A 24,975-nucleotide genomic window follows, 5' to 3' on the forward strand; every position below is an offset into this window, starting at 1 on the left:
AAAGTTTAGAACCTTTAGAAATGGGCTTCTATTACATTTTCCCTCCGGAGACTCAGTTCCTTCAAAGTGTCATGGCAGAGCAATCAAAAGTGGAAATGAAGCCTGTGATTATAAGGTTTGTGCCTTATGGCCAATCACAAAATGAAACCAAGCTAATTTGCAAAATGCAGAAAGATGCCACCTCGTGTTAGGATAAAGCTGTGTCTCGCACCTTTTAAGAGAATAATATTGGACAACTGCATTGCCTAGTTTCGTCCTTTGCTAGGTTTTCTTCCTGCTCTTCCTTGTTTTCTTAATGAGAGCTGGAGAGCTGGTTAGGCAACAACATCGCCATAGTACCAGTGACTCTTTACATTATATGGTCCTTTGGAACACCCGCTTGTCAAACTGGGCTGGACTGCAGAATAAAGCAAACACCATTTTGAGGATTCATCCGTTTGCGAAGTGTCGGCACTTCCCTTTCACTCTAACGTGTGCTCCCTCGTCACTCTTGGGAACTGAAGTTCTTGGATAAATTGTTCTGGGTTAAATCCTTCCTTCTCTTGTATCAGAAGTACGACTTAGGGAACAGAAGATTCTTAAGACGTGGCCGGGAGTGTCTACGTCTTGTGGGCCAATTTCAAAAACTTAACCCACAAAGATGTGTTAACATCCATGTCTTCGTTTTGACCGGGTTTCATTCCCCACTCCACCCCAGGAATCACAGCAAGGAAGTCGTGAACTGGGAAAGACATGTTGCAATTGTTTGTTTGGGCAAATCCACCAGACAGTTCTTATGCTAAGACGGCACTTAGTTACATTCCTTCATCCCCAGCAAATGGCACAGCAAGACAGCGCCCTGCTTCCTCGTTGCCTCACAAAGGTAACAAGGCAAGCAGCCCACGAGCACCCCACGTTGAATGATGAGGACACCCAACCTTCCAGCCTTCTCCTTTCACAAACCTTACGTGCTTGAGCAGAGCCAAGCAAAGGTCCGTCTAGTCTAGTGGTTTCCAACCTTGGGTCCCCAGATGTTCTTGGATGAAGCCCTCACCACCACCTCTGTTGGCCAGGATTTCTGGGAGTTGTAGTCCAAGAACATCCGGGGACCCAAGGTTGGGAATTACTGCTGTAGTCCGACACCAGTTCACCTAATGGTCGACCAGTTTCCTTTAGGAAGGCCACCAGATGGATAGACAGAGGAGAAACAGGGTGGATGGAGACCTTGTTGGTAGGACATCTGTGACGGTCTTTGTGTTTGTGTTTACTGGGTCTACTCGCTGTCTACTCAGCAAAGCACAGAGCCTATCGGCTAAACCCGTATATGACATGGAAATCTGTGTTTGATGTTGCAAATGTAAACACCTCAAGCATTTTATTTTATTTTATTAAAATACTACTACTTCTGTTACTTTAGCTGTTACTATCACAGCAGGCTCTAGACAGATTTAAATTAACTGTGATTAATTAACTTGTTTTCAACACCAAATAACCCTGAGATGCATAACTGTACCATCCCTTTACTCTTTGTGCATGTGCATGAACACACACTCCTTTATCAGTACGGATGAGGATGACAACCATCATCATCATCATCATCATCATCGTCATCATCATCATAGGCATCCTTCAGTCTCGAGAGACTATGGTAACATGCTCTGTATCGAGAAGTGTCCTCTCCAGAGCATGAACTAATTTGTGAAATTATGACAAGAAATTTCACTTTTCTTTTCTTTTTAAGTGTATGATTCCTCGGGTTCTTAATTACTGGCATGTCATTAAGGTCCTCCTGACTTTCAACCTAGGAGGCCACCAGTAAATGTATCCCGATCAGAGACGGGCAGTTTGGCAATTCGTGCCAGTTCGCTTATTGGCCGAACGCCTGTTCGCTCACTCGACAAACCGCCGCGAACCTCCGAACCAGCAGTTTGTGCCCATCTCTCATCCTGATTGCACCCCCACTTTGTCTTATGCCGTTTTCATGCAAAATTAGAAGACCTTGTTTCTCTTTTATGCTATTTTGGGTGTCGCTCTTCAGTTGAAGACTTTATTACGCAAGGTCTTCTTCCATATCAAATCGAGCCTCAAGCAATTAGCCTATTTCTCGGGTCACAGCTAATTGGAAGGTGACCCAGTTAAAGATTAGGACTAGCATCACCCCTCCCTGAGCGGCCCGCATATGGCTGTTACACCTCAAGGCCGATCCAGGGGCTGAGTCGGTGGGGTGTTGCTGTCGCCAGATTCCACTTCAACCAGCAGGTTTTTTACAGGATATCCCACAGAGGTGGGGACGGGACTCAAGGACCTGCTACATTATAGAGCTTAGAATAGGTACAATTTGGTCTAAAATCTCCAGAATCCCATGGCCATTCTGGCTGTGGGATTCTGGGACCTTTTTCTCAACTCTGCTTGTACGGACAAAGGCTTGGCCATCTTTTACCGACAGAAGAACACTCCAAACTGCCGTATCGAGAGGCTAGCCCATCCTATATGGCTGGGTCTCTTTATAGGGTCCTCTGGTGAAGGTAGCTGCACCATCTGCCTTGCTCAGTGGGCAACCATGCCTGCCTTCCCTATAGAGGTGGATGTGCATTGGTCACTGGATGGATCAGCCCAGGCTTGTCACCTAGACCTATAATTAAACTTCGGAGGAGAAGGAGGAAGGAAGTCCGCCCAAGAGTACCAATCTATATATCAACGTGCCATGCGTTAGAAAAGACAACAGGTGAGAAGGATGATATCTGGACCCATCTGGCTGTCTCTTTGTCTATCATTCCCCCTCCCCCTCCCTTGGTTATTCTACTTGTTTATCACTCTCCTGCATATTTGTTGCATGAGCGGATGCTCAACATTCAGCCACTTCAGGAGGTTGAGATATTCCCCACCCCTGGCTTACTAGCTGAGGTTTGTTCCTGGAAGGCTTGTACAAAACGGCTCTGCTCGGTACTTTTCCCTCCCTGGAGGGAGCGCTCTCTGGTCTCCGTCCCCCCTCCCACTCCATCTGGAGATGAAAAGGTCCTTTTCCTGGAGATAATCTGCCCTTTCGCGGCAGTGAGGGGGCTATTAATCAGCCCTGGGATCAATGCCTGTGCCAGCTTGTTTGCAGCTCCTCTGTCTCTTTTCTCCCAGATGAGGTTCCCCAGATGAGGAGGCGAGAGAGAGAAAAGTCTGGTAGAGAGGGCTAGTGGTGGGTCTAGTTGGGCTCTGCCTTCTGCACATGCTCTGGGTTTGCCTTGGCTGGCCTGTGCTTCTTTGCTGAACTTTGCATTGCTATTAAGAGTGCAGAATTTGGGGGGATCCAGGTTCGAATCTCCATTGATCCCAGCCAATCACTCTTCCACCCCCACCCCCACCACCCCCGACTGACTTACCTTGCACCATTGGTGTAAAGACAAAATAGAAAGCCAGTGACTTGTGGACACTTGGAGCCTCACCGAAGGAAGGAGGCAATCAGCACTTGGAAACGTGTTACCTGTTTGGATTTCGGCCACGAAATTCATTAGGCGTTTCGCCCGAGGTTGGAAAAGCTGCTTTTAAAAAAAAGAAAACACACAAAAAACCTGCAAGTCACAGGGTGCTCCTCACCCACTTAACAATTCTTGGGCATTATAGTCTAAAAAAAAGAGAAACTTTTCCAATTTTGCATTTTTGCCCCAAAGTTGAGACTTTTCTATTTGCCTTGATGCCTTTTAGGCTAGGAAGCTAATGCTCTGTTAGGCTCCGGTTGGTGTTTGCTTTTATTCTTTGACTGTTTCCTATTTATTATTTATTGCAATAGTGGGTTCATTACACATTCAGGCCCTTCTCTCGCTTTATCGTTCTCAGCTGCTCTGGCAAGCTGCTTTTGAATCTCAACGGATGACATCGGGGAAATAGAATAACAAACAGCGTTTAAGCCCCGTGGAACTGTGCGTGCGTGTGTGTCTTGAAGTAGGGATGACCCAAGATATTTTAATGCCTGAGGGGGGGAAAAACCATTATGGTCGCCTCACCTGTTCCACATATCCGCCTCTGCTCCCAGGACAAATAGCTGGATATTACCTCAGCAGTGGCAACAGGAAAGCCTCTGAGGGCAACTGGCAGGCTGATGCGGGAGGTGCTCAGCACACACAGCATCCGTCCAACCTGGCGCTGGTCCATGCCCTCTCCTATTATCTGCCGCCCGAGGCTACGCCTTGCCTCTAATGGTAGGGCCAGCTCTGCTTCCACATGCCGTAAACCTAGGTCAGATCAGGTTGCCAAATACTGAGCTGTTTGGGTGAGGATCTGCTGTTTTCTTCATTATATAATAATAATAATAATAATAATAATAATAATAATAATAATAATAATAATAATAATAATAATAATAATAATAATAATAATAATAATAATAATAATAATAATAATAATAATAATAATAATAATAATAATAATAATACCCATGTTTGAAATGCAGAAGATGGAAGGGGCCCTGCAGACCTTCGAGTCCGGCCCCTGTCAAGAAGGCACCGTGGAGAATCGAACTTGTGAAGGAAGGAAGGAAGGAAGGAAGGAAGGAAGGAAGGAAGGAAGGAAGGAAGGAAGGAAGGAAGGAAGGAAGGAAGGAAGGAAGGAAGGAAGGAAGGAAGGAAGGAAGGAAGGAAGGAAGGAAGGAGCTGATGACGGATAGATTGAAGGAAGGAAGGAAGGAAGGAAGGAAGGAAGGAAGGAAGGAAGGAAGGAAGGAAGGAAGGAAGGAAGGAAGGAAGGAAGGAAGGAAGGAAGGAAGGAAGGAAGGAGCTGATGACGGATAGATTGAAGGAAGGAAGGAAGGAAGGAAGGAAGGAAGGAAGGAAGGAAGGAAGGAAGGAAGGAAGGAAGGAAGGAAGGAAGGAAGGAAGGAGCTGGCATTTGAGGGGTTGCAAAGACCCAACCCAAAGTGATCGTGAAATGTGGCCGTCCCTGGCCCACCAAAGCTACCCACCGCCACCTGCCCCCAATGTACATTTTGGGACATTGACCGCTCCAGTGCATCCGTGCCTCCCTCAGCAGGCAGCAGCCACACTACGGAAAGGAGGAATATTTCTCGCTGTGATAATATGACCGATTTGGCACATGACCGGCCCGGCGTCTAATAGAAGTGTACAGAGAGGTAGCCTGTCGCTTCGTGAATTTAGCCGGGTGCAAAAGGCCACAGCTGTGTCAGCTCAGGCCATCCTCTGTTTCTGGGATGAAGCGGGAGTGAAAAAGAATAAATACTTTGCTGTGGTAACATGTTGTTCTTTAAAGGTCATACCGAACGGGCTTCTGATAAATCAGGTTTGACAACCACACGGTGAGTCCACGACAACAAAGCAGGACACTTTCAAGTGAGCGAACACCAGAACTAAACAGGAAGAACCCAGCATTTGGAAAAGTTACTTTTCGAATGACCGCAGCCAGGATCCTCCGGCCGGCCTTGCCAGAGACCTGGGCTTAGCAGAGCCGTGGCTTAGAAAACAGGAACGTTGCTAAGCCGTGGGACAACCAGTGTTCTATATTGTGCTAAATGGGTCGGCCAGCCACAAAAAGTTGAGCAAAATGGTTTTAAAATCAGATATTGGGTTGTTGTTAGACTGACAACACAGTTTTTCTCTGTGCCTCATGGGAATGTTAGTTTCCCCTTCAGATTTATTTCACACCTTCCAGAGGAGCTGGCTGTCTCAAACAATACATTGCATATAACCCATTGCTAGAGGACAAAATTCTTTAATTGCTGAAAGCATCTGACTGGTCCAGCGCAAACACTTTTCACCTCCTGTATTTTGCAAACAAGTTTTATTTGTTGGTTTGGGGTTTTTTTTCCTATACAGCCTTTCTTCTTATAAGAGACTCAAAGTGGTTCACAATCAATGAGGGCTATACAAGAATCACAATCGAAAGCACCATACAAAACTATCCTTTTTTAAAAAAAGCAAAACGTAGCAATATTAAACCACCGTTTAAAACAAGCCACATTTTTTAACACCCAAACCCTCTGAATTCAATAAATACAGCATTTCTATTTTTTTTAAAAAAAACCCACCCTGCTTATTGCTTAAAAGCCCATCTGAAAACCTTACCTGTCGATGGAAAGACAAGAGGGAGGGGCCCCACTTGGCTTCTTGAGCGCCATCAACTTGGGAGCAACTTCTGAGAAGACCCTCAGAAGAACTGAAAAGCTAAGAAGGTTCGTATTTTTTTTGTGATGGGTCTTAGTTTGCAAATCTAAGTTCTTGCACATCAAAGTCTCTCTGGGACACTGATATGATTCCACCTCTACTCATAGGTTATAATGCATCGTTTTGCATTGTGTGTGCAAAATGGAATCGTTCATCCAACAAACAAATGTGCAAGCAGAAATATCTAATTCTGTTGTCTATAGCACAACTGGATTACCATATTTTTCCGTGTATAAGACACCCCCATGTATAAGACGGCCCACTTTTCTAATCCAAAATTAAGAAATCTAAGTGGGGATTAGCAAGTGTAGGGGGAAAGGGATCAAAGTGCTGCAGGATCGCTTTGATCCCTGCTTTCCCCTCCACTTGTTTTTGTTCTCTCCTCAGCTTACTTCCGTGTATAAGATGACCCTCAGTTTTTAGTCTAAAGATTTTAAACCAAAGTATAGTCTTATACACAGGAAAAATACAGTATATTTCATGAATACAGTATATTTATTTCCATTTACAATATACCAAGATTCTCTGCCTCTCCAAGGTATGGTTAACCAGGGACATGGGCAAATCTTTGGGTCCCAGTCCTGAGTTTGAATCTTTGGTACCATGTCCCAAGTCTAGGTCTTTGGGTCCAAGTCCCAAGTCTGCTTCCGAGTCTTTGGTACCAAGTCAAGTCCCAAGTCTGAGTCCCTTTAAAAACAAGCTCCCCCCCACCAGCCGCCAGACAAAAAACAAAGGGTGGGTGAGTTCTGAGTAGCCAATTGAGTCCAAGTGATAGGACCTGACCCAAGTCAAGTAACCGGTATGACTTCAGTCCAAGTTGACAGTGAGACCCATGACCCGAATTGCCATAAGGGTCATCCCTGGGGTAAACCCACTCTTTCTACCGCTTTGGCTGGAACAACATTACCGGCATCTGTTTTACACAAACACAAGAGACACCTACCAGTATCCTTCTGGATCTTATTCCAGAACACAGCTTTTCAGGAGACGATGCTAATCAATGATTTACTTTGAAAAGGAATGGCCCATCAACGATGCAGTCAACACGCTTGGGGAGATTAAATTATGTGACTCAGCTTCACAAGCCGGGAAGAAAAGTGCAATCTTGACGAGCTTTATGGAAGAGCGCGAGCCGTTAATTCCGCTCTGATCTCATGCCACACGGCACTGAAAGCTTTCGGCTGGGCGAATTGCTGTTGACTTGAAAGCTCCCTTAGGCACTTCATAATTTTCATTTAAGACTTCCTTTTCCTCGCTGAAAGCTGAATGATTTCCTTCTGCGGTTTTATCAATGGGCCAGAAGGGCTGATAAGATGGCTTCCTTCCTCTCTCAGGCTTCTCTTGGACTTCTGCCATCCGTGTTGAAAACTAATCCTTTTGCCTTCCTGTCTTGAACTGAAGTGAAATGTCATGCGGGGACGTTAGTGGCTTCATTCACAAAGAAAATGAATAAACCAAAAACGCAGCCCAAGAAGACTTACTTGCTTGCTTGCTTGCTTGCTTGCTTGCTTACTTACTTACTTACTTACTTACTTACTTACTTACTTACTTACTTACTTACTTACTTACTTACTTACTTACTTACTTACTTACTTACTTACTTACTTACTTACTTACTTACTTACTTACTTGTTTTTGTGCCTTTTGTGGGACACCTTTATCCTGATGAGGACACTCCAGGTAGCTCACAACATTTAAACAAGTCATTAAACACACACAGAGAGAGACAGATAAATGGTACAATTAAAAAGCAATTAAAGTATGTTGTTTAGTTGTTAAGTCCTGATCCCACGGACTTCTCATGAGATGGCCAAAGTATTGGAGCCTCTGCTTCAGGATCTTTCCTTCCAGTGAGCACGCCAGGTTGATTTCCTTCAAAATGGATAGGTTTGTTCTCTTTGCAGTCCCGGGGACTCTCAAGAGTCTCCTCCAGCACCACAATTCAAAAGCATCAATTTTTTCAGCGGTCAGCCTTCTTTATGGTCCAGCTCTCACTTCCATACATCACTACAGCAAAAACCATAGCTTTGACTATGCGGACCTTTGTCGGCAAGGTGATGTCTCTGCTTTTTAAGATGTTGTCTAGGTTTGTCCTCGCTTTCCTCCCAAGAAGCAGGCGTCTTTAAATTTCGTGGCTGCTGTCACCATCTGCAGTGATCATGGAGCCCAAGAAAGTAAACTCTGTCACTGCCTCCATAATTTCCCCTCCTATTTGCCAGGAGGTGATGGGGCCAGTGGCCATGATCTTGGTTTTTTTTTAATGTTGAGCTTCAGACCATTTTGCACTCTACTCTTTCACCCTCATTATGAAGTTCTTTAATTCCTTAATTCTTTAATTCCAAGGCAGTGGAAGACAGGAGGGCCTGGCGTGCTCTAGTCCATGGGGTCACGAAGAGTCGGACGTGACTTAACAACTAAACAACAAAATACAAAAAGCCTTTACCATTTGCTGTGAGGGCCAGGATTTCTGGGAGTTGCAGTCCAAGAACATCTGGGGACCCAAGGTTGAGAATCACGGATTTAGAGCATTAAAACTGGAACCATGTCTTTTAACATGTGTTTGGCTTAATGTATCAGCTAACAGGGGCAGAACAGGTTCCTAAATCACATTTATTTCCCTAAAATGTTCAGCAATTTTTGAAAACTCATTCCAGATCTCCCTTGTCTCTCCCCATCCCCAGCTTTCGAAGAATGACATAGATCAGACATTAATCCAGGCAACTCCTTCTGAAATCTCGTGGAACCAACAGCATTCCTGACTTATGATTTAGTTCAGCTGAAGATGACTCCGGAAAGAGGTTTCCTTTCTTCAGAGCTCATGAGGGTGTTTCAGAGGTGAGGTCATCATATGGACGAGTCACAGCTAGAGGAGATCCACCTTGTCCCACACTCAAGCGCTCATCAACCTGGTGGGAGTCTAAATGATCAGGGTGTTAAAACTATTCCATGGTGCTTGTTTTCCAGCTGTTATGTTGTTCAAGATTGGTGGTAAGAGTTGGGATTTTAAAGCCTGGGTTGAAATAAATGTAAGGATTTCCCATGACGAAGCACTATGTAGTCAGAGAAGCAAAAGTGCCTGTGGAGAACACTGTGGTAGATATTCTTGAATTTCAAAATAAATCACAAATTCTATTTTCTTTCGTGGTAGCCAACGGAGGCTTGAAAATATATAAGGGAGGGTCTTTCGACATTAGCGGATGATATTATCTTACTGTGAATCATTTCATCGCTCCATGCCTGCTTAGTGGTTCTCTAACTTCTTAGATGGACATGGATTTTTCCAGTTCTCTACTCTGTGGTCCTTTTTTTATTGGAATGGATCATACAGCAAGTCATCTGCTCCTCTAGGGAGGCACCGGATAGATAATGATCTCAAGCCTTTCCCTTTGTTAACCTTTTCTAGTTCTAGATGCAGATTGACACTCTTAGGCTTCCATCGTCCTTCTGTTTCTTCTTAGCCTTCCATCTTAATTAGGGAGGGCCACCTTACACACAAGGAAGTCCGCTTTAGAGGTTCTGCAGTACGTCTAGAGATCTTTTCTCCTGCCCAATCTTTGGGTGGATTTCCAACTTAACCAACGGTAAATTTGTCTGTTTTTTCCCCCACCTTACGCCCAGTCGCCAGAACGATCACTTGTTCTTGGAAGCCAGAAGCTCTCCACGAGGCCGCGGGTCTTTGCAGTCACGTGCAAGCAAGAGTCTGGATGCTTTTTGAGCTGGAAAATCTTACACACAGAAATTCAGATTTATGTCCCAGTTGCCATGAGGTTGTGACTCCAGAGTATTAATCCAGGTGAAGCTGAAACACACTATTGCAGTGGGTTGATGGCACTTTCACTGCTACGGCTTGATTCCCCTTACAGGAACCTGGGATTTGTAGTTGAAATAAATGTAAGGATTTACATTTGGGGATTTACTGTACTCAGAATTCTCTGCCAGAAACCACACCAGTACTTCATGTTACTATGAAGCATGCTTTGCATAGTTACAGTCAAAACACATTATAAGGGGAATGTTGTTTTCCTCCGCTTAACCCATTTCCCTTCCTACCACAAGAATTCCTCAGAGAGACAGGGCCCAGAAATTGGACAGACAAATGAAGCTCTAGGCCAGTGGTCCCCAAACTTGGTCCTCCAGATGTTCTTGGACTTCAACTCCCAGAAATCCTGGCCAGCAGAGGTGGTGGTGAAGGCTTCTGGGAGTTGTAGTCCAAGGACATCTGGAGGACCAAGGTTGGGGACCACTGCTCTAGACCATCTAAGGAACCACTCACAAAACAGAGCACACTAGTTGCCGGATTCATAGATGAAGAAAACGAGAAATGACAAGGCCGGGACAAAGAGATGTATTTCACCACTGGAAGGAGCACCCCAGCCAATAAAATGGCATAAGTGTATCATTTAGTCTGGTTTCCCAGCCACATTGCAAATAAAAAGAAGGGATTGCCAAGGAGCTCTTATGGGTTAAGAGGCACATAGGAGAGCAAACAGTGCATGCTGTGTCATTGCTCTCCTCCCTCCGTTTGCATTTACTCATCTCCTTTGACGTTTCTAGAATAATGTGCACTATTAACTGCTTGAAGGAACGATTGGATGCTGGCTGGCTGTGAAAAAGAAAATGTCACCATGACACTAGAATGACTAAACATTAGTAATGATTATGATGAGAGGGGGAAGCGACCTGCCTAATCTTTCAGTTACTGTATGATTATTCATGTCTATACATGTTTTGCTAGCATTTAAAAAGAGGAGCTGTATCTCTCCTTCTTGGAAAAGAAAATGTTGCCTTTACATGGATGGCCTTAGATTTCCATTTCAGGAGCAACTGTAATCATATTCGTTTCCTTTATTTTCATTTTTACTGAGTTTCTTTTCCTTCCAGATAGTACCAGCTTGCATCCCCGTTTGGAGTCCTATATTGGTTGTTAGGCAAATAGCTGGCTGGATAGCTTAATGATTTAGGTCTGTCTGGAGAAACAGAGGTCGGGAGTTCGATCAGCTTACACCACAACTTTAGTGGGTTTTTTTTAAATCACTTTAGATATTTAATAATAATAATTTAGACCCATGCCTTCCAACTCAGAACGGGCAGTGGAACAACTATTGTTAACTTAGCACCCCTCCAAAGCATATGGGTTGTTAAGTTACCATGGCACCCTGTCATTTCATTTCTATGTTTTTTCCCTAAAGTTACGGCTGTTTATTCGTTTATATTTTGTTATCCATATTCACTAGACTTTGTTGTTTTGCTTGATTTCAAGGTAGCTTTTTTGGGAGAGTGGCCAAATATTGATGCTTTTGAATTGTGGTGCTGGAGGAGGCTCTTGAGAGTCCCCTGGACTGCAAGGAGATCAAACCTATCCATTTTGAAGGAAATCAACCCTGAGTGCTCACTGGAAGGACAGATCCTGAAATGGAGGTTCCAACACTTTGGCCATCTCATGAGAAGAGAAAACTCCCTGGGAAAGACCCTGATGTTGGGAAAGTGTGAAGGCAAGAGGAGAAGGGGATGACAGAGGACGAGATGGATGGACAGGGTCATCAAAGCAACCGACATGAATTTGACCCAACTCTGGGACGCAGTGGAAGACAGGAGGGCCTGGCGTGCTCTGGTCCATGGGGTCACAAAGAGGCAGACACGACTTCACGACTAAACAACAACAAAATATGTTTTGCCATACAATATTAAGACAGCTGGATATCTCAGTGGTCTAGGCTGTGGACCCAGAGGTTGGGAGTTCGATTCCCCCTATGGGGCCTCCTGCCAGAACAGCCAACCTGGGTGGCCTTGGGCAAGCTGCACTGTCCAAAGACATCCCCAGAATAAAGGAATGGCAAACCACTTCAGTTCCAAAAAACCCACAACCACAACCCTGAAAAGAGTTGCCATAAGTCAGAATTGACTTGATGGCATATGATGATGATGATGATGATGATGATGATGATGATGATGATGATGATGATGATGATTATACAGCATTAGTTTTCACTGTTGTGCAGAGGTATACAAACAAGGTTTTTATCAGCAGCCTTACAACTTGGGAAGGAAGAGAAGATGAAAAGTACAGCCGTACAGGAAAAACGTGATAGTAAGGTTGTCTTGTCATCTTTTTAAAATGTTATGCCTTTGCCTGCTCCTTCGACACTTGCCTAGCACCGGTTTCTAAGTAGCAGTGATCCTTAGCAGGTGCTTTGGTACCCTGAAGTGCATCACACCTCAAATGACAAGGATAACCCCTTCATTGACTCTCACCGCTTGTCCCGGATTTCCGTCAACGATGGAACGATTAAGAAAGGAGGAAGGAAACCGAGGGGATTCTGATCAGCCGTTCTCACCTCATGGTACCTGCACTGCTGGTGGGATGCAGAAGATGCCTTGGGGGATCTGGGCTTTTCTTTAAAAAGGAATTTTTTTTTTTGATGGATTGTGTTGACTCAAAACAACCACCTCTCTCCAGATACACAGGAGAGTCTTGGATTTTGTCACTGCTGAAACAGACAAAACCTTCTTTTGTCGTCCTGGGAGGTGCTGTGTTCGTAGACTTTACAAGTGATAAATAAACACACAGCGTCTGAAAAAATATATATATCAAAGATCACAGTGTTTACTATGTGCTATGAAAATGCTTTAAAAAGTTTCGTACTTGTAGACTGGGAGATTGTATTCCATAAGGACCTGTATTAAAACCCCAAAAGGCTGGGGAACGTTATTGCATTGTGTGTGTCTGTTTTCCCGGCAGCAAATGACAAACACATCCTATAACAGGAAAGACCTTATACCTTCTTTATTAGTGTGTTTTATTCTGCACAGTCACCTCTTGATTTTACCCACCATGTTTCTAGAACAGGATCAAAAGTTATCTTTTTCTCCTTCGAGCTGTTTCATACCTAATTTCTTTTGTAACATCTACCCCCAACCCCGAGAATGTGTCAGAGGTACACAGTGGGTGAGAACTGTGGCATGAATAAAAATGGCAGCCTTAGTCAAAGACCATCAATATCATAATTTAGCAGATAACGAGACCCACAGTGAGGGAGTCATTGAGCGGCAAAGCTTGATGCTGTGATGGGTTGTTCGTGGCGATCCTATGGAGCTGTGAAACCACCTCTCAGCCTTTATCTTGAGACTCTGAGTCACATCTGTAAGAGAAAGTAAATGTGAGAGTCGGAAAAATTACTGAGTTGATTTTCCCGTAGTCCCGTTGGATGTGACCTTTTGATAGTTGCAAGACTTCTGTCATTTGTTGTGAGTTTAGACACACACGCACACACAGAAACACACTCTCCTGTTCAAGATCCTTGATCTCTCGCTGATGGAGGCCAAGCTATTCCATGCATCTTTCATGTGACCAAATGACCACCTAGCAGTCCAGCTAATCTTCTGACCATAACCGTCTCCTGCTCATGAGCCACTATCCCCTTGATAGTCAATTTTCTGGCCGTCACAGTTTTCTCTGTACTCAGCTAGGCTGGTTCAGAAACGGCAGGCAAAGAGCAGAGATGTGAATCCATAGGACGACGTGGAACTGCAAAATTATTCCCCATGGCCTCGTGGATGGGTGAGTTTTTTGGTGATGTGTGCCTGCTGCATCACCTCTATTTAAGCACTAGAAGTGATGAAGAAGCAGTCCTTTATTTTTTAAATTGCCACCCATTCCTGTTGGAAACATGTGTCTTTGTTTTCCCTCAAAAAGAAAGGATACTACAGTTGTCTGGAGAGAACGTTCAGAAATGTCAGAGACTTGAACAACCAAAAATCGACATTTTTGTTGCAGAGTTTTGAATTTCCTCCAAAATTCCTTTTGCTGCACAGTAGAAGTGCAGAGACTCACAGAGGGGAATAGCTACAAGTTCTCCAGAGTCCACCCCTTTCTCATTAACTGGCACTTACAGTCTCAGTAAATCACTCTGAGACATTTGTAAGAGAAAGAGTAAGAAACATTTCCTTGCTTACAGTTGTGAACAGATCAACAGGAAACAAACAGACTTCCTCCAATCATTGAAAGAGAGGGAAAGAGGCACTTAGCTGAGAGCGGACGCTCTCTTTGAGTTCAAAAGCTGGAAGGAATGATTAGCGCTGGATAGACGGACAGACGCCTTAGTCCCAGCCAAACAAACAACAGGCAGCATGCGAGGTTTCAAACAAAACTCCAACACTTTTCTCGCTCTTGCTTGAAAACTACAGTACATGTATCAGTTTATGTCTGTATTAATCAGGAATTAATATTGTGGGTAAGGACTTGATGAACTAAAAATGGATGTACAAACCAGTACATGATACACATCTGTCTACACACACACACACACACACACGCTTTTTCTTTTCTTTTTTTAAAAAAATCTGCCTCTCTTACTCACAAGGGTTGTTTCAACATGAAACTTGGTGTTACACCGGAACAGTTCAAGAGAAGGTTGTGAAGAGGAAAATCCAGTTTCCATGCCAACTGGATCCTTCTTCCACATTATATTCTTTTGCTTCTCCAGGAAAAAACAGACCACATTCAGAAACTATAGTAGAATTGTCCTGAATGTACAGTAGTTAATGTTGTAAGTGAAATTTGAACCTAGATCTGAATTTTGATAGCTACCTCTTACAACCTGGATGTCTTTGCACAGTAGGGCCAAACTACATGAGATGCCAGCTTTGCAATTAGAAAGTGATAAAACGGAATCCTTTCAGAGACCCATTTCCTTCAGAGCTACTGTGTCTACCCAATTGGTATGCAAATTAAGTCTCTTGTTTACTTTCCATTACCTGTGGAGATGTTGAAACCCTGTGCAATGGGATAAACAAATGTTCTTTGCTTCTTAAGAAAGGACACAGCAGAATATGTCTGCTTTTAATTGTGAAGCTGGCATTCCATACACTGTGCTGTCATCATTCATATGGAGATTTCCCAGAGGTTGGAAAAGTTACATTTTGGGACCACAATCAACCCCAAATCTCTCGTAGGATGCCCACATGAAAAAGAGGACACAGCTTGGCACCTTTAATAATTGTGCGCAAGAAGGAATTTCACATGCAGCTACAAAAATTCTCTCTTCCGCACAAGTTTTGGTGGAACCACACACATTATTTACCTTGGGGGGAAAATATGCTGCTTATTCTAGAAGGCAAACAGGAGGGAGGGCGTGAGCTACAGCTACATGGTGGGATGGACATTAGAACCCAGGACCTTTGTCCTGGTCCAGCCCTCGCACCTCTCTTCATGTCGGCTCTACCTAGCCCCTGGAGTATGCAATTCTAAGTATTCCGGTTGCAAATCATTCTATTTTATTCCTGCCGTAACGCTGCTTTGTTGAAAAGCAGGATATAAATGTATAAGTGGATGGATGGGAGTGGGTGGTGTGGGAGGCAGTATCAAATGTTGCTCCATATGGGTATGTTGATTTTGAGTGCTGAGTACACCCAGCTCATTCAAGCAGCCACGACAATTGCGGTACGTACCTCCTCCAACATTAGACACAGCTTACATAAGACACCATCTTCAAGAATAGTTACTGTATTTCTGTACACTGTTCGGCTCCGAGTAACGTATGAACCAACAGCAGGAAACGGGGGGGGGGGGGGAGAGAAATCAACATTTGTTATTTCTGTTTGATGGGATTATACAACATGCCTACACACAAACGGCTGTGAGTAATGTTCCTGAATGAACCAAAGGAAAATTTCCAAATGCAAGGGACCTGACAATTTAAATTCACTTGATCGCGCAAGCTGCAAATTAGTTCACTGCATAACTCTAGAGATGGGCACAAAGAGTCGGTTCAGTGGATCGTGCCAGTTTATTTAGTGGCCGAACAGGTGTTTGGCGATTCCCAGCCCCGCCTCCATCAGTGGGTGGCCACAGCCCGTTTGGCCACTAAATGAACTGGCATGAACGGCCAAATTGGCGGCTCGTGCCCATCTCTAGAGGGACTACCAGTACTATTCTGGGCATGTTGTCTCAGAAGGAAAACCCATGGGCCACAACCATGTCATTTAACGTACAGTGGTGCCTCGCTTAACGATTACCTCATTAAACGATGAAACCGCTATACGATGACTGTTTTGCGATCACTTTTGCGATCGCAAAACAATGTTTTAATAGGCAAAATTCACTTTACAGCGATTTCGCTGGAACGGATTATCCTCGTCAAGCGAGGCACCACTGTATTAAGGAGCATGAAAGTAAGGCATTTGAAATGACGGGGTTTTGCAAGTCAGCTCCTCTGTAAGCACTGCTGATTCAAATGGACCTCCTCCGACTGAGACGTGCTATGCTAAAGTAAGCCTTGCTTAAAAGTAGACCCATTTGAGTCAATGGAACCTGGCTCACCTAATCAACAATGAACCAATAGGCCTACTCTAGTTCCAACATACTACACAAAGCAGCAGGATACCAGCCAGTATTTGGCAAACTTATCACTGCATGCATTTAGGAGCTCTTTCTTACTCTTACTTGAGTAGGAGCTTCCTACTCCCGAAACTATTTCTGAGGGCCAGCTCTCTGTCGCTGTAACAGTGGTGGAAAATTCGACTTTCTGAGCCCCCTCCCCCAGGGAGCAGGTCTTAACATGAGTTTTAGCACACATTCAGTCTTACTTTGGCTGCTGGCTGCCACTCAGAAGAAAATCCAACCCAGAAAAAAAAATATGTGTAGGCACCCAGATGCTCTTGCAGCCATTCTGCAGCCAGTCTTTTAATTTTAATTGAGCTACTCCTCCCTCGGGAAATACAGAGTGCTTCTGGAGAATTTCGGGCGGGCGCTCCTCCGCTACTGTGCGCCTGATGACTTTAAAGTGAGTCAGAGTCACCCTGGAAGGAAACAAAGCCGTCCCACTGGGCTCCTGCAGCTTTTCAACTCCTCTCTGAGTCACGGTGACAAAGTTCACGCAACCAGGCCCTACGCAGAAATAATAATAACAACCCTCATTATTGTTATTAGGCAGAGAGAGAGAGAGAGAGAGAGAGAGACTTCAAAAGAGCAGCCAGCTTTGAAACAAGGCAGAGTCTTGATCTTTGGGTCAAAACAACCTTGGTAGCACCTTGCCTTGCAAACATGGTACAACCCAGGAACAGGCATGCAAACTTAAAAGAGTGCTTGGCGCCACCAACCTGGACGGGGGAAAATAAAAGAAATGAGACCTAGTCCAACTCAGGTGGGTTATGATGAAACAGAGCCTCTTGAATCCAAAGGCAGACACCAGCCTGTCCATGTTCCGGGCAAGGCAGACGCTGGTCTTGGGCAGAGTAGCTCCAAAGCAGGGGAAAGACAGGACAGAAGGAGCAGGAACGGAAGTGCTCACCAAAGCAGACAACGAGGATCTAAAGATACCTTCTAGATCAGATCATCTCTCAGGCTTTTCCCTAGCCTCGGTCCAAAGGTAGACTATCTCTGAACACAGAAGCTCCCTTTCCTTATCATATCCATGAAACTGGATGGTGTGACACTTGCCATGCTGGCGGTGATGAGGTTGACCAAGTGCTAGCCATCCTTCCAGCGACGGACCTCGAAAGGGGGTTAGAAATCATCAAACCCGTCCAAGACAATCTGAACCACTGCCCTACGTACCTCTGATGTTGAGGGGAACCCTGGGGGTTGCTTGGCAGGTGCTGGGGTTAAATGAGTGTGTCTCTCCCTATCTCTCAGCTGAAAGCACCTTTCTGAATTGGTTGGCGGGTCAGAAGCCCTCCAGGCTGCCAGATAGGTTCTCGGAGGCTCCCCCACCCATCAAATCCTGTACATTAAAGAGAAGAATCAACTAGAAGTTCAGACCCTCACCCTGAACACCCCCCCGTCCCTTTAGTCCAAAAGGTCTCCCCTGCTATGGCTTGACTAAAAGAGGACATTTGATTGCCTTAATAATGGTATTAAGTGCTCCATTATATACCCTAGTCTTTAAAAAAAACAACAGGTAGAAAGTGAATGTTGACCATAAATGATGAACAAGAGTAAACAAACATTGTCCCTGACAACAGAATCTGGAGCTACAGTTACTGTAAATATTGGATGATGAATCAGTTCCATGTTCTTTCAGCTCATTGCAAAACACTTTTTACTTTGATGAATAAGTGCTGTGTTTCTAGTACAACTGTTTTCCCTTCTTTCAGGAATATTGGCAAGTCTTTGCGTCCGAGTCCCGAGTTCCAAACCTTGAATCGGAATCTGAGTCTCAAGTCCCTATTAAAAAGCTTTTTAAAAAGTTAATGTTTTTAAAGGTGTTTTTTTTTTTTAAATTAAAAAGCATTTAAATGACATCTCCTTCTCCCGACCGGCCCCCCTTTTGTCTCTCCCTTCTCTTTTATCTCCCCAGCGCAGCCTTCCAGGAGACCCCTCCCGAGAGCGTGCTTGATCCCACAAGAGGAGGGGAGGAGCCCGAACTCATGAGAGGAAGCCAAAGTAGCCATCTTGGAAAGGGGCCACCGGACGAGCTTCCAACCCCATCGCTACCTCTTTTTTATAAAGACTAGGACTTGACTTGTGACTCAGACCCATTTTTCCAAGTTGCATTTTTGAGTCCCTGTTATTTTAATGTGGAGCTGAGAGTTGAGTCCAAGATTTTTTTAAAAAAATGAAGTCAAGTCTTAGTCGAATCACCAGTGCAACTTAAGTCAGACTGAACAGTGAGTTGTGAGTTCCCATCCCATCCCTCCCTCCCTAAAAAAGTAACTTTTCTGAGCTCTGGAAGAGACAAAATACCATTTTAGAGGTTAGCAAGCCTGAACCCACACATCAGATTTCTGAATAACATGATATCAGTCCTTCTGCCCTCAACATATCCTCCAAAGTAAAGCCCTCTTGATGGTGACGAGGTCATCTTTTTCATGTAAGCATGCTCAGTGGGTTGGACTCTCATTTTAGTCTTCATTTTACCATGCAGTTATACTCTGTGTTAAAAACTGAGATGCTGGAAGGATTTCATGCATATATAAAACCAGCCATGTGATAGATCTTGCTGACACTGGTCCAGAGAAAAGATTTTGCAGGAGTCCACATTCGAAAGACAATGAGCAGAACCTGATCTGCACCCCTTGGATTTGTGGACGGGAATTAGAACATGATTATTGTATTGATTTTACTCTTCCCCAGATTTTACAATTCAACCTCTCCATCTTTCCTGAAGCAGACTGACTTTTTTATGTAGATCTTTTTTGTTCCATTAACTCACATAAACTGACTCATGGACATACACAAAACCAACTCATATCAGAAATATTTGATGAATTATTATTTTTTTCCTTCAAGTAATTCCATGCTGAATGATGGTGAAGGAAGTTGCCTGTCTGAGGAGGTGCAACTATCCATGCTCTCTGTTCAGTTTTAGAAAAACAGTGGTGTGGTCCTTGTACACAATCTGAAGACGGTGATGCTTTTATTAGACCGCTAAAAAGAATCACAAATGTAAGCTAGCTTTTAAACAGGTCTGATGAAGATCAACGTGGGGTCAAAAACAACTTACGTTTGTGCTGTTTCAGTACTCGCTTAATGGCATTACTCACGCTTCCCTTTGGAAGCTCAAAAAGTGAACTTTTTCAGTTGTGTTTACACAAAACGGTCATATTTTTCCAAGTACAGTACAGTAATTTGTGATTTTTTTTTTTAAATGACCAAGTTCTATATGTCTTCATCATGATGCGGCCATCCAAAGCCTCCCTTTTCAATTCTTCCAATGTACATCCTGTACTAGTACAGCTTTCAACGTATCTTTAGGCTCGTGCCGAAAGCAGGGTTTGCATGCGTCTGTTTATCCTATTAGCAAATACATTGGAATGGTGGGGCTCCCATTCTCCTATATCTGAGCTTACAAAACAGACTTCCCGCTGGCCACAAGGAAGAGCGTATGTTGCTCTTGGCAGTGGCCCAACATAACATGTTCATTTATGCAACACAGAATAGGGAACGATGACTCAGAGGACCTTTAAGTAACAACTGTTTATCCGAGCCACTCCTGAATTTACCATGTGTAGGTAAGCTCTGCCCAGTCGTACTCAAGGTGATGATCTTCCTGTAGTCATCGGAGTTGGAAATGGGTAAACAAGCTGGGAGCATTGGGCGATCCATCAAATCTGGCACAGGAGAAACTTTCAATCCACAGTCTTTCCGTGTTCTTCCTAAATTGACAAACAATGCCCTGTGTTCTTAATAAATTGGCAAACAAGACCAAGGGTTTGTATTTATACCGGTATACCAGTGAAGGATATTGGCGCTGTGATTCAGCTATGATGCATCAGAGCAAGGGTGCCAAATTCACAGCCTTACCTTGAGCTGATTTAATCGAGGGATCAAAGGGTTCAGAGGCTGAGCAAACAACTGCATTGTGTCACTTTTTTTTCTGGTGAGAACCGAGGGAGCAGATCGAGAACAGAACTAGGAAACACCACATTTGCACTGAGCGCTCACAATGCCTTTAACCACTTTAACCCACTTGCAGGGGAATCCTGGGTGAGGCAGTCCAGAAAAGCAGCTCTTCCAAGTGGTAACCCAAAATATATCGATAATGTTTTAATATCTACAAAGTTGTTGTTATGTTACCTGGAACTCATTACTATATAGAGTTATTATGCTATGGGATACATAGCAGCTGGCTGAATAGCACAGTGGTTTAGGTGCCTGGCTGCAGAGCCAAAGGTTGGGAGTTCAATTCCCCTTTAGGGCCTCCTGGGAGAAGAGCCAGCCTGGGTGGCCTTGGGCCAGCTGCCCAGTGGTCCTAGAGCGCCCCCAGAGGAAGGGAAGGGTATAACCACTTCTGTGTATTCTCGACCTGGAAAACCCTGAAAAGGGGTCACCATAAGTCAGAATTGACTTGGCAGCCCACAAACTAACATGGATATCTCTTCCAAAACTATGATTATTGTTATTATGGAATACATGGAAAAGGGATTTACTGTACATGAACATAGGCCATACAGCGGCTCGGGGTGCCAACAGTTATCTTAGATGGAAACAGTTTCCATTTTATCTCCCACCACCCCACATACACACTGTGAAGACACAACTAGTGAACCCTGCTGTTCCCTTTTCCCCTTTTAAATTATGGCCATTATTCACTGGTGTTGTAGTTCTACCGCTCAGTGTTTCAACCTTCTGAAGCGTGAGGTCCCTGCTTGTGCCTTTTTACCCAAAAAGACAAGGAACAGTGGTGATTTAGGGCAAACATTGTGGATTGCTCCTTGCATCCGATTAGGTTTGGGCGTGTTCCCCTATGTAGATAAATACTGATTGCTTTTTCGTGCCAATCAGAACAACGTTGGCGTGAGCGCAAAACCTGCTCCTTCCTTGAGTGCTTACTCTTGGTAAGCCAGCTCTCATGAAAAGGGGTTGCATAAGCGTTACAATCTGCCCCTTTGGAAAACCCAAGCATCTTCTCTCTACACACAGATACGCAAATCTATACGCTTCTTCTGCCATAATGACAGTGGGCATTCCGCTCATAACATATAACGGCACTCAAGCCTTATAAATAAATCTCAGCTATTATTCGGAGGCAGTGATTGACTGACAAACAGCTCCTCAGTGATCAGTCTTGGTTGTGTATGTGATAAAGCTATCAATAAACGGAGATCAGCCAGAACAAGGAAAGGCACAACCCTTGACACTTCCGGAATTTAAAGATGGTTCAGTTAGGTCCGACACCTCTGACCTGTCAGGAGGTCTCAGGTCTAGATCTCACGGATGTGGCAAAGCTTTGTCTGTCTGGGCGACAAGGTATACCCACTTCCAAGAGGATTCCCTTGATTGAGTGAGCTGAGAGTTCGATCCCCCCTCTGTGCCTCCTGACAGAAAGAGCCAGGCTGGGTAGCCTTGGGCCAGCTGCACCATCCCAAGGTTGCCCCTAGAGGAAGGGAAGGGTAAAGCACTTCTGAGTACTCTCTCCCTGGAAAACCCTGAAAAGGGTCAACATAAGTCAGAATGGTCTTGACAGCACATCATCATTCTCAAACCAGTGTATAAATAATGACAGCTTTAATTTACACCTCCTCTTCTACAGATGTAATGTTTTTCCCGCATGGGGACTGGGACTAGGATGTGAAGAAGCACAGGACTTTTACGAGAATTCATTTGCACCCTCTATGGAAGCGTGATCAACAGCCAGCTTTTACAACACTTTGACTATGTTGACAGGCATATGAAAGAAACAGATTTTGTTCAGATCCTTTCCACCTCGCTGTCTCCTTATCCATTTTTTAACCAGAAATAATTATGTAAGATTACACTTCAGTTTGGTTAACCATTTGGTAGAAGTGTGAGGTATCTAATCCTGGTGAATAAACAGGAAATGCTAATAAAGCAGGTCTCTTTAATGCAGGTACAAAACAGCTTTGTCATAGTGACTGTCAAAGAAGTCAGTGAACTATGATGAAAGAACAGTAAACAAATATTCTCTGGGAATTTTTTTTTTTTAAGTTGTGGCCTTCAGCAAAAAAAAAATAAAAAAAAATGCATAGTTAATTCAGGAACCTGAACAAGCTGAAGCCCAGCCTTATAGTCATAGGGTCGATGGAATCATAATCAGTTTTATCCCCCAAAATAAGCCTTTATAGAACTGAAAGGAACCAATATGAACTCTGTAATATTGCATATGAATCCTTGGATTCATGCTAGATCCTTTGCATTAACGTAATCCAGGGCATTCTATAGTTACTTCCAAATTAGTATATGTGAGATTGCCTTATTGAGCTTTCAGTTTTCTGTGTTTTTTGGTCCAAATTCCATATAATTTCTTGTCCTTGTCATGCATTTTGCGTAGATGTCCAGCGAATGTTTCTCCCTTGAACTTCCTGCTACAAATTAAAGTTTAACAGTTTGTTATTATAAATACTGTAACACATGACGGCTTGGGGTGGGGGCTACCTCTGGAACACATTAGATGGTGTTAGTTAGCATCAGCTATTTTTCTCATTTTTTTCCTCGTTCAGCGTTGTTTCCCTGGATTAAGGCAGCAGGAAATTGCTGAAATGTTGTGTTACTCTGTGCATATGACTTTGCCACTCTGAAATAATTCATGTTCCCCACTCCTCTCACAGAAGATGAGTTTGAATGAGTAAAGAAAGTAATAAGAAAATGCCAGCATCACTGTAATGGGCTAGCAATTAATCTGTAGCCCAGGAAAACTCCTACTGAGATGCATCTTTTAAAGATACAATGCATGAGTGTGCCATTTAGTTTTGTCTCCTTTTTTCTGGTGTAAAACAAACCAGAAATGAACATTTTGTGCTCCTGACAGATTTATTTTGGTGAGATTCCCTTGGTTACAATCTCCTTCTTCCGACACAGCAAACGGAACTGTAATCCACAAAAACCCACTGGCATTAAAATCTCTTTAAGACACCACCATTTATTTATTTATTTATTTATTGCTCATCCAGGGACACGTCACAGGGCTACTTCTTTTCAGAGGTTTTGACAACAATATTCGTTTGTTCAGGAAACAGTTAAAAACAGAACGATTTGAACCCGCCTTTAGAAGCGGAGTCTTGTTTTACCTTTCTGTTCCTCTTGTTTTTTTAAAAAACTGCCATATTATTCCAATATTCATCTATTGTCCTAATATTTTAATTTTTTCTTGTCTTGTTTTATCTTCCATTTTCTTTTTAACGATTTTTTAAAAAGAAATTGTCCTAATATTTATTCATTGTCCTAATATTTCTTGCCCTGTTGGGGGGGTGTCTTCGAAATGTGTCATTTTAAACTTGTAAAGCGCCCAAAGTAGTGCGTGCAAGAAATAGGGTCGTGTATATAAATCAAGTAAATACATATTTTTTTTAAAAAATAACAAGACCAACAAAACATGAACTTTCTCAAGAGATTATTATTTTATTTAATATATCTTTGCCATTTGGGGCGGATAAATTTCCTGAGAGGAATCTCGCTCGAACCCCGTGAGGGAACCCCTATCCCTCAGAGAAGCTGCCCCCCCCACCATTTTGGGGTCCCTTCACCCCAAAAATGTGTGGCGGGGGGTCTGAGGGGGCGCAGGCGTGGCAGGAGGGGGGAAAAGAAGGTGCGCGAACTGCCCAGCCGCGCGTGCGCACAACGGGGATGCCCTTCTCGTCTCCCCCCAACACTCTGCCCCGCCCCGCCGCCCCCCTTCGGACGGTTATTTTTGCACCCCGCCCTCCAACGGTCGCCCGCGCGCTGACGAGTTGTTTACTTCCCCGGCCCGCTCCACCCCCTCCACCTCCCCTCGGCCCTCGCTCGCGGCGATTGGCTCTCCGTCCGGCCAATCACAGCGCCTCGCAGGTCATCAAACCTGGATCAGGGTGAGTACGGCGAGGTGAGCGGCTGGGGGTGGGGGCGGGGCCGGCCGCCAGAATGGTGCTTTGAAAAGCGTTGGCATAAGGGGTCAGTGGGGGGACCCTCCCCCCTGCCGTTCTTTCATGGGGATTGGGCGGTTCGTACGCTTCTCGAGCCGCCATTGGCTAAGGGCCCTGCCACTCTGCATTCGGTGTATGTTGTGGAGTGGTTCCTCTTCCCCCACCTTTTCACTCACTCACTCACTCACTCTACACGCACGCGCCGAAGCCACCCTCCTCCGCTTGGCGTCGCCTTGCGTGTGTACGGCGCGGATTGGACGGCGGCCCAAGCCCCGCCTCCTGTTGGGCCTGTCCCTCCAACACCCACACACGCCGGCCTCCCGCGGGGCCGCTGAGGGACCCCTCTTTCGCCTTTCATTGGTTGCCACGCTTGCCCATCATCCCGCCACCCCCTCCCATCCACACAAACAGAGCGTCCCCACCCATTGGGCCAACGAGAGGGTTTCTTGGATTCCCATTGGTTCGTCTCCCGCCGGCTCCTCCCTTCTCACGCGCGGCCCCGCCTCTCGGGGGGTAGGGGAGGGCGGCTGTGGAGGCC

General features: G+C 44.5%; 1 long non-coding RNA gene across 1 annotated transcript; it reads right to left on the reverse strand.

The window, feature by feature from the left end:
* Positions 1–8,520: 8,520 nt before the first annotated feature.
* On the reverse strand, positions 8,521–16,686 carry LOC140702265 (uncharacterized). The gene is made up of 2 exons (XR_012081375.2): positions 15,588–16,686; positions 8,521–13,279 (listed from the first exon to the last, which is right to left on the reverse strand). It is a non-coding gene; the product is annotated as an uncharacterized LOC140702265 (long non-coding RNA).
* Positions 16,687–24,975: the final 8,289 nt, after the last annotated feature.

This window comes from Pogona vitticeps, chromosome 11 (assembly GCF_051106095.1).
Source record: "Pogona vitticeps strain Pit_001003342236 chromosome 11, PviZW2.1, whole genome shotgun sequence".
Lineage (NCBI taxonomy): Eukaryota > Metazoa > Chordata > Lepidosauria > Squamata > Agamidae > Pogona > Pogona vitticeps.